General features: G+C 43.9%; 1 long non-coding RNA gene across 4 annotated transcripts in view; it reads left to right on the plus strand.

The window, feature by feature from the left end:
• Positions 1 to 13,221, plus strand: part of LOC102178490 — a 33,843-nt gene extending 20,622 nt beyond the window's left edge. For 2 of the 4 annotated variants that reach the window (XR_001919926.1, XR_001919925.1), the window contains exons 2-4: positions 9,495 to 9,694; positions 11,561 to 11,722; positions 12,301 to 13,221. This is a non-coding gene — a long non-coding RNA (uncharacterized LOC102178490). The other 2 variants (XR_001919927.1, XR_001297029.2) reach the window with 2 other exon arrangements.

The raw sequence follows: 14,235 nt of genomic DNA on the forward strand, positions 1-14,235 counted from the left end.
AGAGCAGGCAGCCAGGAGGGAACTAAGGAGGGAGTGTGGTGTAGCCTTGACAGCTGGGTTTCATTTTTTTTTTTGTAATCCAAGTGACTGACTGAAGCTTTGCTTGCAGGCTTTGCCTGCTCTTCAAAGATGGCTGTCTTCAGTAAATACACTGCCAGGCATACAACAGATAAAAGACTGGGTGCTGCGCCGCCCACCACCCCCCACCCCCACCTCCCGCCCCCCAACACACACACTGAGGCACCTTTGTTTTAGAGATTTATGCTGCTGCTGCTAAGTCGCTTCAGTCGTGTTCGACTCTCTGCGACCCCATAGATGGCAGCCTACCAGGCTCCCCTGTCCCTGGGATTCTCCAGGCAAGAACACTGGAGTGGTTGCCATTTCCTTCTCCAATGCATGAAAGTGAAAAGTGAAAGTGAAGTTGCTTAGTCGTGTCCGACTCTTAGCGACCCCAGGCAAGAGTACTGGAGTGGGGTGCCATTGCCTTCTCTGAGAGATTTATGGTTGACTACAATAACCGCTAACTACTTGGGCCACTTGCTTTTTCTCTTCCTGTGCCTTAAATTCCTGTTAAATTCACCACTAAAGAGTGAGGCCTCAAAACCATAGGATCCACTCCCCAAAATAAAAACCTCCAGGCCCCAGCAGTCGACCCCAATAAAAACAGAACTCCAGGCCCTTGTTCTCTCTACCCATGACCGTGCGGTGTGGCCTCAGGTTTGCCATGTAATTTCCAGGTCCTGTAAGTGTTAAACTTTCCTCACCCACCACCATAGTTTCTTGATGGTTATTGAAGGGAATCTTGTAATCTTAAGACCCGCAAGGGCTGGTCCAGCCACAGCACTGGTTATTGATAGACTGAGTCAAACCCACAACACCGACAACATTAAGTTGACAGATGGAGGTCTGTGAGGAATTAGGTAGTAATTTGACCTAGAGCACCCAAAGGACAGGTCCTAGATAAGTGAAGGACAGCCACTTCCCCAGTGATGTGAATAGAGTACAAGACTGAGAGTGAGGTAAGGAGGAGGCCCAGAGCCTTAATAGCCTTTTTTTACCTAATGGCCTGACTTTTCTCCAAAAAAAAAGTGATTTACTGATCCCCAAAGGGGAGTTGACAGGTAAGAATTTGGAAGAGTTGAAAAGGCTGGTATTCAATACACAAGAGGAAGCTGACAGAAGAGAGGTGTTACAGGCTCATAAAATTATGATCATCTTTATAAAACACCCTTTATTCTAAATCTCAACCCCAAAGTTACTCTGATGAGAATGAAAAGTGGAACATGACTTAAAGAAGACTATTTAGCAATATTTATCAAAATGCAAATCCATTTACCTTTGGCTTCAGCAACCCTACTTCTGGGAATGTGAATAACAGATACTTCTGGCAGATATGTAGATTGATGTGCACACAAATTTATGTACTAGAGCACTATTTGTAATAGTGAGTGAGTGAAAACAATTCAAGTGCCCACCGTAAAAGACCAGTAAAATTAACTACAGTTTGTTAAGCATCTACAAAAGAGAATGAGGAGCACTCTTTTGAGAAGTGGAATGGAATGTATTGAGGGAATAAAGCATAGTATAGAAAAGTATTTATAGATCCTGTTTCAGACTACGGAAGTGAAAACATTCTATATTATGAGCTTGCTTGTATTTTCAGAAGGAAACCTAGAAAGTGACACAAAAAAATTATTAAAAAGAGGATCCATAGAACACGAGGAGGGTTAACACTTCTCAAAGCATATGCCCCATTATATTGTTTCAGTTTTGAGCCATATATAGTGTATTATGTATTCAAAACAAAAAACTTAGTCTGTCTTGGAGCTGCTCCATGGCTTCCCATGACTGGGTCCTGGGCAGGGCACCTGGCACCTCCATTTATCTGTGAATTTTCTGGAACTGGATGGCTTTTTTCTGTTGTTTCAGGGCACTGGGGAGAGAACTCTTAGGTAGGAAGTTAGGTAGAAGCAACAAGGAGAGGCTTGGCTGAAAGGGATGCAAACCCATCTCTAAACTCCCATCCCAGACACACCCAGGAGAGCTCACAGATATGCTGCAAAATAACCGCAGGGACTTTTCAACTCTTCCACAGGCTCCCTAAGCACATAATGGATAGAAGTGGGACTCTCCAAGTAACCTTAGGCATTAAGAGCTCATGAATATTCTACATCTAATTATAACAGATGGAATTATGGGAAGATATAAACAACATTACTTGCTGTTATATAACTTGTAATTGGCACTGGGCACAAGCAGGAGGAGACTGGACGTGTTAAAGGGGGAAGCCAAGCGGGATCAATAGGAAGAATGAGGAGGACTTCTTCGGTTGTGTTGGGCTAATAAAAGATCTGTCTGCTTGAGCTGAACTGAGCTGTGATTTGTTTGTTGTTCTACACCTTTTGGTTCATAACTCTCAATTTTTGTGGCGACTAGACAAGAACCGAGGAAGAGAAATAAACCATCCTGACATTTGGTGCTGTGACATTTGCTGGGGGGGTGGGGTGTGGTGTCTCAGCTTTATAATTTACTATACTTTAATAAAAAAAAAAAAACTTTCTATTTTTTCAAGATGGAAAGAAAAGAGTCTGGTAGAATTGATAACCCCATTTCCTCTTTCCTCAAGTGTTGGGCTCCCCCTCTACCCTGCTGAGGAGCAATTCAGATTTGGGATCTGCCCCCACAAGGCAGACAGAGAAGGTCGGGCACAGTACCTGGCACACTCCTCTGGCCTTGGAAGCAGCTTTTCTGGAAGAGGAAGCCAACGTGCTTAAAGAAGGGCGGTACTTCCCCATGTAAGCCCTGGTATCACCCCAGGTGGGAATCCTCATGGTGTTGTTGGTACAGCTTCATCGAGTGGATTTGTTCTCACCTGTGGAATGAGTCAAGGAAGGACTGTGAGAATGTTCCCCAGGGAGAATAAGTGTAACCTGGAAGGACTAATTTTTAAATTTACACTGGGGTCTGTTTCTATGACTTTAACACTTTTTGTTATGGTAAACATTCATAATGGCCTGCAACCTGAGCCACCCACCTGTGAAAGACTGTCCATTTTAGGGGACATTTGCAAGGATTGAATAGTCTCTTTACTTTTATTTCCTCACCCACCTCCACCACCCTTCCATCTCAGATCCATAAAAGAACCTGGCAACCAGGCCCTGACAAGATGGTAATTTTGAGGCGATAGCCTGCCATCTTCTTGGCCAGCTGGCTCCCCGATTAAAGTTCCTTCCTTGCCTCAGCAACTCGTCTCTGGAATTCACTGGCGTGTGATGCATCGAACAAAAGGAGCTTGGACTTGGTAACAGTTTGGCTTAGCCAGCCAGGAACCTTGCTGCTCCTGGCTAGCCAGCCTCGATCAGGGAATATTAGGGCAAGACTCTAGCAGTTGTTGGGACCAATTGTTGTCCTGAGGTTCTCTGCTTCAAAGTTCCCTGAAGCAGCACTGGCTGCCCCTAGTGCTTAGCAGTTGAGACGAGGAAAGGACAAACTTCTGGAGTCGATGGACTCAATTTATTTTGTAGGGTGAGTCTGCCCAATTCAATAGCTGGTTCAGCCAGTCTGCTTGTTTTGTGTCCTTTTGTGTTAGAGCCGAGGGGCTCCATTTTGGAGGGCAAATTGCCCCCGTGTACACACCGGGAACATTTTTCCCCTTCCATCTGGGCTTTTCCTTTACAGGACAAGCCAGTTTGGAGGCCTCGCGTTTGTGTGTGTATATGTATGTGTGTATGTATATATATTTGAATAACATTGGCGTGGTTCATTGGCGTGTAAAAAGAGCTCTATTTAATTGGCTTAAGTAATAGTAATAAACGCTTATAAACCAAACAATTCTAAATACAAGATGAAGGAGTTCCAGGTTCACATGAACCGGGAAGTACTTAATCTTAAATTAGTACCTGGTATAAATTTGTTGATCTAATTATAATAATATAGACAGGTCTTATCATCAACGTATTAAATAAGACAATTATTTTGAGGCACCAGCCTGCCATCTTCTGGGTCTGCTAGCTCCCCGATTAAAGTCTCTTCCTTGCCTTGCCTCAACACCTTGTCTCTCAGATTCACTGGCCTGTCACTAGGCGAGCAGAGAGAGCTTGGACTCAGTTAACACCTTTGCCCCTTTGGAAACCCGAGGTGGGGTGGTCCTCCAGGAGAGCTTGAGTGTTGGCCTCCCTTCCTGCATTCACTCCTGCTGCCTGATGCAAGGAGTACAGGGGTTTGCTGCAGCAGGCGTGCAGAGGCAGGGCAGAGAGTGAGGGCTCGGACCTCGGCTGCTCTGTGTCCAGAGTCCAGCATGGAGGGCAAAGTGTATTCAGTCCACGAGCCACTTAACAACTCTTTCCTGTTGCGGAGATAGCCTGGCTCAGGGTTAAAGAGGGTAGCACAGATCCTGCCAGGATTTTGGCTTTGGCCTTGCTGGCTTGGCTTTCTGCAGTGGAAACATGGGTCCCCCCTGAGTTGGTATTCGCCGAGGAGACACAATCACCTCTTTCCCAACCTTTTTCCCAATTACCAACACAGGGGAATGGCATCACATGCATTCCTCCAGCGTCTTTACTGTTTGGTATTGTAACTGGTGTGTTTACTTGTCCATGTGCCCATTACATGTATTGACTGCTAGGACTCTTTCTGCAATTTGTATCACCAGGATCTAGTACATGCTGCTGCTGCTGCTGCTGCTAAGTTGCTTCAGTCGTGTCCGACTCTGTGCGACCCCATAGACGGCAGCTCACCAGGCTCCGCCGTCCCTGGGATTCTCCAGGCAAGAACACCGGAGTGGGTTGCCATTTCCTTCTCCAATGCATGAAAGTGAAAAGTGAAAGTGAAGTTGCTCAGTTGTGTCCGACCCTCAGCGACCCCATGGACTGCAGCCTACCAGACTCCTCCGTCCATGGGATTTTCCAGGCAAGAGTACTGGAGTGGGTTCCCATTGCCTTCTCTGGTCTAGTACATAGAAGGAGGTAAATAAATGGTTCCACTCCCTCCCCTGTTCCCATACTGTTGGCAGCATCATAGAGTATTTGGGGAACACCCCAGCTGTAATGTTTGCTAGTGGGACTTAACCCAGGTCAGAGTGACCAAGGCTAGTTTGGCATACTTAAGGCTCAGGAGCCTGACTTTGGCTTTCAGATGTCCAGATGTCTTCACTGACAGTGAGCAGGGGTCGATGGCTGCTGGATCTCTTAGCCAGGTGACATTCTGCAGATGGCACCTGGAGTGATGTGGAATTTTGAGCTTTACATTGCTAGTGTGTGAAATAGGGCAGTTGTGCGGTAGTTTGAACATACTAGTTGTCAGTCAAGATAGAGAGCTCATGTCTTGTAAGTGAGACAGCCCTTGGCTGGATGTCATTACTAGAAACAAGCGCGCTTTGGAACAGATGCAAAAGGAGCCAAGAGACCCTTTCCCAAGGCCCAGGATACACGGCTTTTCCCGGACTCCACTGCCAGACCACCCCATTAGCTTCCTCGGCTGTGGCCACCACCATGTGCCGCTACAGCCTTTGTTCCCTTGTCCTGTGAGACCCTGTCCAGGGACCCTCGCCTGACACTCGGCGGGGGGGGGGGGGGGGTTCTGGCCCTGTTGCCTAAGGTGCAGCATGCAGGCGAGCTGCTTTACACTCCCCAGACTTTGGATGAGAGTTTCCCTTTGAAGCAGGGCCTTCCTGTGCTCCAGCTCCTCCTCTCCCTCAGTTTCTTTCAACTCCATAGCATCCAGGCGTACTGGTAGCAGCTACAAGGTACATGAAAGATGGATGCCGGATCTCCACAGATGAGTCCCCTGTCATCTGCAAGGATCCTGCCCCCTCTGCCTCTGTCCTGTCCCTGACCTTTGTGGAAGGTTCCCTTTGCTGTCTACTTTCGCATTTCCTGCTCCAAAAGGTCAGATTCAAAGTACTGATTAGGGAGGTTGAACCTGAAACCTCCTCATGTCCATGAATCGTTCCACTGAGACAGAGCAGTCTGTTGAGTACACAGGCCACCCTTCGTCCTTCCCCACCTCCTTGAGGCCACACATTTGGACTGCCTAGCGCACTATGGAGAGAGGGAGGTTAGTGGAGTCAGCCTGGGTGCTGGAAGCAAGCCATGGGACTGCAGCTGGCTCAGGGAAGGCACAGACCTGACTGGAGAGCAGGATGAACAGGGCAGGCAGTTCTTAACCTCAGTTCTGCAGTTTAGTTACCACTGTGACAATTCCAAGTTCGTGAGGCTGTTGGGGCCCTTCCAAAATCTGTTCTGAAAACTAGAGCCTGGCTCTCTATTCTGTCAGTTCTCTCAAGTAGGAGGGTTTCTGGCCTGGGGAACTGACATTTTGAAGGGGTCACACTGGTAGCCTAGTACTTTGGGGACTCCTTGCACAGATGCCATTGGAGATAAACAGAGGAGGACATGACTAAACTAGCTGGTGATTTTTCTTCTTTTTTTAATTGCTGAAGCCCCCACAAAACCTGCCTTGGAAACACAGTTTTAACCTGGTCTCGTTGCATCGCTGATAAAAACCTATGAAGGAGGTGGGAGCGATGGTGATTTTGTTATTTTTCCTTGTCAGCTAACTGGAGGTTCCCACTCTAGCACTGAGAGTAATTGGAACAGTGATGTTTCAGCTGTCGGTAGCTGGGCCAGGAGGCTCAATCCAGGTCATAAGTCAGCCTAACGAGATCTAGGGGCTGGGAGCAAATCGTGGGACATCTTCTGAGTGAAAGCTGCAGCCCAAAATATCCTCTGATGCCCAGTGGTGTGAGTGATGAGCTAGATGCTTACCACTTTCATACTTGCAGTTATTCTGATTCATGGCCAGCTATGTGGAATGGAGGAAGAGCAGAAATCAGGCAGAGGGAGAAAAGGACCCTGGGGTGCCAGGCACCCAGATGAAGAGATCACACACAGATGAACAGTGCAATTTATGTTCTCTGGAAGCCACTGAAAGGAAAGACCTTGCATGCTAAGTGGCTTCAGTTGTGTTTCTTTGCAACCCTGTAGACTGCCAGGCTCATCTCTGTCCATGGGATTCTGCAGGCAAGAATACTAGAGTGGGTTGCCATGTTGTCCTCTGCTGGATCTTCCCGACTTAGGGATCTAACCTGTGTTTACTGAATTGGCAGGCTGGTTCTTTACCACTAGCACCACCTGGGAAAGACCAGGATAATGTAAATATGCTGAAATACTAAACCAAGCCAGCCCAAATGGTTCTGGATTTTGTTGTACCAAAAGGCTAATGATCTCTGTTTCCTGTCCTCTTTCCCCGGCTAAAGGGAAGACTTTGAATCCCAGCCCAGCTGCTGAAGGGCAGAGGGTTACCCTCTGGAGACGGGCAAGTGAGAGGATCAAGGGGACGGTTACCTGTGTTTTGGCCCTCTCTTTCTTCTCCCACCTTCTGAATCATCTGACTCAGATGGGGTTATGATTTTCTTTGGAATTTTCTTGGGTACGATGGAGAAAGGAACTCCATTCCTAAATGCATTATAGCCAGCCTTTGAGAGTGCCTCCTTAGAAGGGTTGGAAGGGATAGTACCTTCCCCTTCAATACATTCCTCCTGGGGAGCCTCTTCACCATCCTCTTCCTCTGATTCACTGGTCTTAACAGGTCTTACAGGCCGTCACCATGGACATGAGGGCGGGCCCCCATTAGAGAAGAGTTCTGCGGGTCAGTCAGCTTTAAAGCAATTACAGAAGGTAGCCCTTCACCCCTCTGCTTCCCATGAGAATATGGGAATACAATCTGACAGGGGAAATGAAACAGAAGAAAAGGAGCAGGGCACAATCTTTTAAAGAATGACGTAATCTAAGGACATTACACAGGCTGAATATAGTCAAATAATTTCAGGATGGTGGACTAGACAGTTTCCAATAGACCTTGAGCCTCAGTACACTCTTTGTAACATATCAGGAAGCTAACTGATACACCCACAAGTGGGTGGAGGCCCAATTTAAATGTGAAAAAACTTTTAGAAATATGTTTTAGGATCTTTCCAGATATTCTAAAACTTAAAACTTAAAGTGCTGAAATAAGTGATGAAAGGTTTGTAGAAAATGGACCCCAGAAGGGGTTTTGTAGGTGATCAGTCAGGATTGACTAAGTCTAAAATAAGTTATTAATTCAGTAAATGAACCTTTAAGCTGGTGTAAAATGGAAATTCGGTTTTTCTCTGTTAAAACAGACAAGTTTTCTGAAGATGCTAAACTGCCTTTAATAACAGATTTCAATTTATTTACCTTTTAAACAATCTGTATTTGCCTCTGGGATCTTTTATTGTCACTTTGGCTGTTTCACAGTGACCTATGGCCTTGCTGTGTTTTATAATGTTTGTGTGTTCCTTTGACAGGGCTTCCAAGATCAAATAATAATAAAGTTCCTTTGACCTCTAACTAAATTTGAGGTGCTTCAAAGGGCCCCTGAGGGACCCCAAAGGGAGATACTAAACTAATCAAGGTCATTTGGTATGTTAAACTATAAAGGAAGTGTTTTCCAATAAATAAATAAGTTTTATGGTAAGTGGTACAGATATTCTAGAGATTGTATAGAGTTCCTAATAAAATATTATTAGTCATAATTTTTGTTATAAAGGTGTTGTATGTCACAACAATAATCAGATTTAAACTTGCTTCCTTAAGTTTTGTTAACATACACAGTTATGGTTTTACTCTAATGTCTTTGCAAAATGTTTCCTCTTCATATAAAAAGGACTTTACAAGTTTCTGACTTTTAGAACATACTAATGAACTGAGTAAAAATAATTGAAGAATTGTATTGAGAAAACTGATGATTTCATAAAGCTGTTAACAGAAAGGATTAGTTACATAGAACTGAGTAAATTACTATATACAGTTGTATATGGTATCTATCTTAAAGAATTATTGGTTTAAATCTGTGTTTTCCAGGTGTATGTAAAACTCCTTCAATTAATTATAACTTGCAGTAGTTTGGTAGATTATACCTTTTGGAGCATCTGTCTTTTTCTCTGTACCTGGCTGATTGTGCTAGTAACATATGCTTGTCTCAGAGATTAAGTCATAGATAAGTGTGCATGGCCAATACAGTGAAATTGCAGATAGCTCATTAAATCAGCTACAACTCCTTTGGTCACTCAGTAATTATAACTGGTAATACCAATCATTCGCGAAATTTGTTCTTTGTTTTCAGGTTGTGCTTTGTGTGTCTGTGCTGTACTATGTCATTGTCTGTATGACTTATATCCTCTTTAGTTTAGATTGTTGTCTCTTAACAGTAACTAGTGTGTAAATCAGGCCTCCAACAAAACTAAAATGACCAAACACTTTGAGAAAATAATTGTAATAGTGTGATTCTAGGTATGGGAAGAAACAACAAGGGATAATGTCTCCTGAATTACAGTTAGAATCCAGAAAATTTTAATTATTGATTGGGCCTGGTCCAAAACTTAACATCTGGTGTGACATCAAGAATTTTTTGACTGAATTGGGATGAACCTTCCAGCGCCTTGGGACAAAAGTTGATCATGAAATGTTTTCCAGATAATGGTCATTCGTGACCAGGAAGGAAAGACCTGAGACATGGAATGAGCGATTGCAGCCCTTCAGTGCCAGTCAGTGGGCCCTGAGAAAGGGGAATGCCTGCCACCTGGCCTTCATTCGACTAGAGCCACTCCAACCACTCCCTATGGTGAACCTAGAGGAAACTGAGAATGCAGGATTACAGGCCCCAGTTACCTAAGGTATATAAAATATGATTTAATGAGCCTAGAATCTTGCATCTTCCCATGCATAGAAAGATGCTAAATTTCTTAGTTTGAGATGCTACCTTTCTGTTTGAAGTTCACTATTTCTAAATTTGCAGGTGTAAACTGCTCTTCCTTTTCCAAGAGGAACAAAGGAAGACTAGTCTTGACATTTAAAAACACCAGCACTAATGGCAGGCACTCCCAGGAAGATCCATCTGGCGAGCAAAATGGCCCCCCTTCTCCTACAAGATTATGAGATGGACATTGAGAAGGGGAATTGTATCCTGAAAGGGTTAATCTTACATTTATACTGGGTCTGCTTCTGTGACTTTAACCCTTTTTGTTATTGTAAGCATTATGTATGGCCTGCAGCCTGAGCCACCCACCTATGAAGCACTGTAAAGAAGTGAAACTTAACACATTCCCCTGCCTTCCGATTCTAGGGGACATTTGCAAGCACTGAATAGTCTTTTTTACTTTACTATGTTTCCTTACCTCCCCCCATCCAATTAAAAAAACCTAGCAACCAGGCCCTGAGGAGGTGGTTATTTTGAGGTGCTAGCCTGTTATCTTCGCAGCTGGCTCCCCGATTTTAATTTCTCTTCCTTGCCTCAACACCTCGTCTCTCAGATTCATTGGCCTGTCATGCAGTGAGCATAGCTAGCTAGCTTGGACACAGAAGGCTGTCTGAGGCTCTTAAATCTAAACGCTGTAAAGGTCTATCAGCCAGACTTACACATAACAAGCCTTGGCCATCTGAACAAGAAACCTTAATGCATACCAACTGCTTATAAACTAGTAAGTTTATATTGTAATACCTGGTTCATAACTAAGCATTTAAATGAAGCCATGAGGCTGTTAACATCAGGCTATGCTAATTTACATTTTAAAGCCTCCTCTGTGCTGGAAACAGTTAAATCATACTAAGGATAATCAGTCTAGTAATACTAGAAAACAGGCTGGGTGCCTTATGGACAATATATAGTTTCCCTAAGAAATAAGGATTGGTACAGAACAAGCTAAGTCAGATGACTTTGGTATATACTGGGCTACACCTAATGGAAGTTCTTAAGTTCTTATTTATGGCCTTGCTATTAACTGCTAGCTATTTTGTTTTATATTGTTTTGTATATTGCCTGTTTCATAAGTGTTGTCCCTTACATTACTAAGTATTTGACTGAGTCACTGATAAAATGATAGTATACAGTCCCATATAAGGTCAGTAATTGCAACAGTGTAACTCTAGATATGGGAAAAAAGAACCAAAGGGAATATTTTCCTGGACCGCAAGAGATTCAGAAGCACAGGTAGTCCAGACAGTTTTGAATACTGTTTTATGGCCTAGTCCAGTGACAGCACATTTAGTGGCCTATCAACAAAATCTTCATAAGACTTGGAATGAGCATTCCTAGCACCATGGGACAAAATGGTCATGTAATGCCCTCAAACCATAGTCAGCTTCATGAACCTGAAGGGGCTCAGCCAGTTGGCACTTGCCATCTGTCTCTACAGAAATTAAATCATGGCCACTGAAGCTGCTGACCTTCAATACCCCCTGAAAGGAAGTCAGGGTGGAAATTAGGAATGAGGCACTCTGTGCTCTGGAAAAATTGTCAAAAGAGCCCTTCAGATAGTTAAACACTTTCAGGAGTAGATATTTTGTAAGCCCTGAGTCTTGCATCTTCTTGTACCTAGAGAAACATTAACATCATTGACAGGGACAGTCGCTGTGGCTATTTAAGGAAAAATTATAGTTAAAGTCAACATAGAGTAGCTATGGAACTGACTAGGTGACACTATGGTGTGATTTCAGACAAGTCCTTGTATTGTTAACAACTTGAGTTTTCTGACCTGTGTTAGACTTAGAATACCGTCAGCCATTCGAAAAATAAAAGTAGCAGATAACTACAGCCTTACTTTTTAAAGAAAGAAAAAGAAAGTGAAGTCACTCAGTCATGTCCAACTCTTTGCAACCCCATGGACTGCAGCCCAGCAGACTCCTCCGTCCAGGGAATTTTCCAGGTAAGAGTACTGGAGTTGATTGCCATTTCCTTCTCCAGGGGATCTTCCTGACCTAGGGAGCCAACCCGGGTCTCCTGCATTGCAGGCAGATGCTTTTACCGTCTGAGCCACCAGGGAAGCACTCCACTTTTTAAAGGTCTCTTCTTTTAACTCTTACATGTGTAGAATGAGAAATTGCTCTGGACTGTATGTTGCACAGAAAAAAAAAATGCATGTGTAATGATCAATACAAGGTTAAGACCTACTTAAATAAACCTAGACAACCAGCTACCTGGCTACAAGTCTCCTTGAAGTGTTAAATCTAAATTAGGATTCAGGCTTAATTTTTTCTATTTTGTCTGTTAATGTTGAGGTTGTCATTCCTCCAACTACTTCCGAGTCCAAATGGCTCCATTCCTTTGGACAGGATGACCCAAGCACTGACTCTGCCTAGACCACAATCAAAATTGTCATCAAACAAGACTTGGTTCTTACTCCTGCTTTGATTCCCTAGCTGCAGTAACAGTTTTACTCATCTATGCCTCTGTTGTGTTTTTCTTTTTTCTTTTCTAAATACCTGTTTCGTTTTGTCTCTCCAGATGACACAGATTCACATCAAGATAAAGATGATGTGCGAAGAAAACCCATGCCCCCAAAGAGATTACAGCCACTCCTCCAAACATCCAGTGGGAATAACCACAAAAGTCACGCTGGGGCCCCTTAATAGAACAGGGTGAGAGCTCCATGACCCCAACTAGGTACGGTCTATGAGTTCTGTGTCAGCATTAAAGAAGTTATAGAAGACTGACCATCTGTCCCTCATCACCTCAATAAAGATTTCTTGGGGTTCACATCTCAAGGAAAATTTAAAGTAGGAGATAGATGGTCCCTGGGCTGAATAGCTGGTGATTTTCAAACGGAGCAAAACTGAAGTTTGTCCTCAGCCAGACAAGAATGACGTATTTCCCTTCCTCCATTGTTAGGAGGGAATAAACTGATGGGGGAGTTGTTGCAGTAAAAAGGGAAAAAGAGGAATGAGTTTTTCTTTTTTACTTCTCTGAGAGCAAAGAAGATAAAGAAGAACAGTGAGCAGGCCTGAACATTCCTAGTTTATTTTACTTTAACTGCTCCTGATTCCATATGTCTGTAACTAAGCTTGCTTTTCTGCTCCCTAGCTCTGCAGGAGCTACGCTTCACTTGACTCTATACTAAATACATCCTCTATCTGATGTTTACCTTTACAACAGCCTTCCCCTTGTAGTTACATGTCAGAAAGAAGGCCTCAGAGCCACCAGACTGCCAGATGCAGTTATGGGTTACTGATGCCGGTTTATGACTGTCTTTGACATGATGCAAGAGGAAGAAATCACGATCCTATCACCTTTGTTTCCTCATCACTGACTCCTGACTGCTCCTGACTGTGAGCACCTGCCTTAGGGACACAGTTCTTGAGGCAGGAGCATGCTGCGTTCCCCTCTCCACTACCTGAGAATAAAAGGTACCATTCTATTTCTTCCAAATTCTGCCTCTCTGGTTTTCATTCGGCTTCGGTGGGCAGAGAAGACCAAGGTGTTGGCCAGCAACAGAAGGAGGTCAGTCAGAGAAAGACAAATATTGTATTACTTACAGGTGGAAGCTGTATATTCATACAGATGAACTAATTTACAAAATAGGCTCACATGTAGGAAACCAATTTATAAGAAAATGTTAGTGGGGAGGCATCAATTTAGAGTTTGAAATTGACATATATACACACTGCTGCTGCTGCTAAGTCGCTTCAGTCGTGTCCGACTCTGTGTGACCCCGTAGACGGCAGCCCATCAGGCTCCTCCATCCCTGGGATTCTCCAGGCAAGAACACTGGAGTGGATTGCCGTTTCTTCCTCCAATGCATGAAAGTGAAAAGAGAAGGTGAAGTCACTCAGTCGTTTCCGACTCTTCATGACCCCATGGACTGCAGCCTACCAGGCTCCTCCGTCCCTGGGATTCTCCAGGCAAGAGTGCTGGAGTGGGGTGCCATTGCCTTCTCCGATTGATTACAGTGTGTTCAGTAGAGTTCACAGGGCTATTCTTTAGGCCCTTTTTGATCATCTATTTGATATGAATTAGTGTGTATATATCAAATAGATGATCAAAAAGTGCCTAAAGAATAGCCCTGTAAACTCTACTGAACACACTGTAATCATCTATATGGGAAAAAAAACCCGAACAAGAATAGATGTTTATAGATTACTGAATCAAGTTTCTGTACACCTAAAACTGACAACATCAGAAATCAACTCTACTCCAATATAAAATAACAAATTACAAGAAGAGAAAAGGGACATGAAGAAATGCTGCCACCTTGTGGGCACTTTCCAAAACAACAAGCCTGTGCTGATGGGCACTTAATACTTAAAAGGCCTTTGGAGCTGTGGTAAAAAAACACCTGTGCGGGAAATATCCTAGTGGGGGTCAGCAGAAAAGAGTTCAAAACAAGGCAGATGGTCAAGGAGTCAATGTCAAGAGGTAGATTTAGCTCACATCTTTTTAAAA

The sequence above is a fragment of the Capra hircus genome, chromosome 21, assembly GCF_001704415.2.
Source record: "Capra hircus breed San Clemente chromosome 21, ASM170441v1, whole genome shotgun sequence".
NCBI classification, from domain to species: domain Eukaryota; kingdom Metazoa; phylum Chordata; class Mammalia; order Artiodactyla; family Bovidae; genus Capra; species Capra hircus.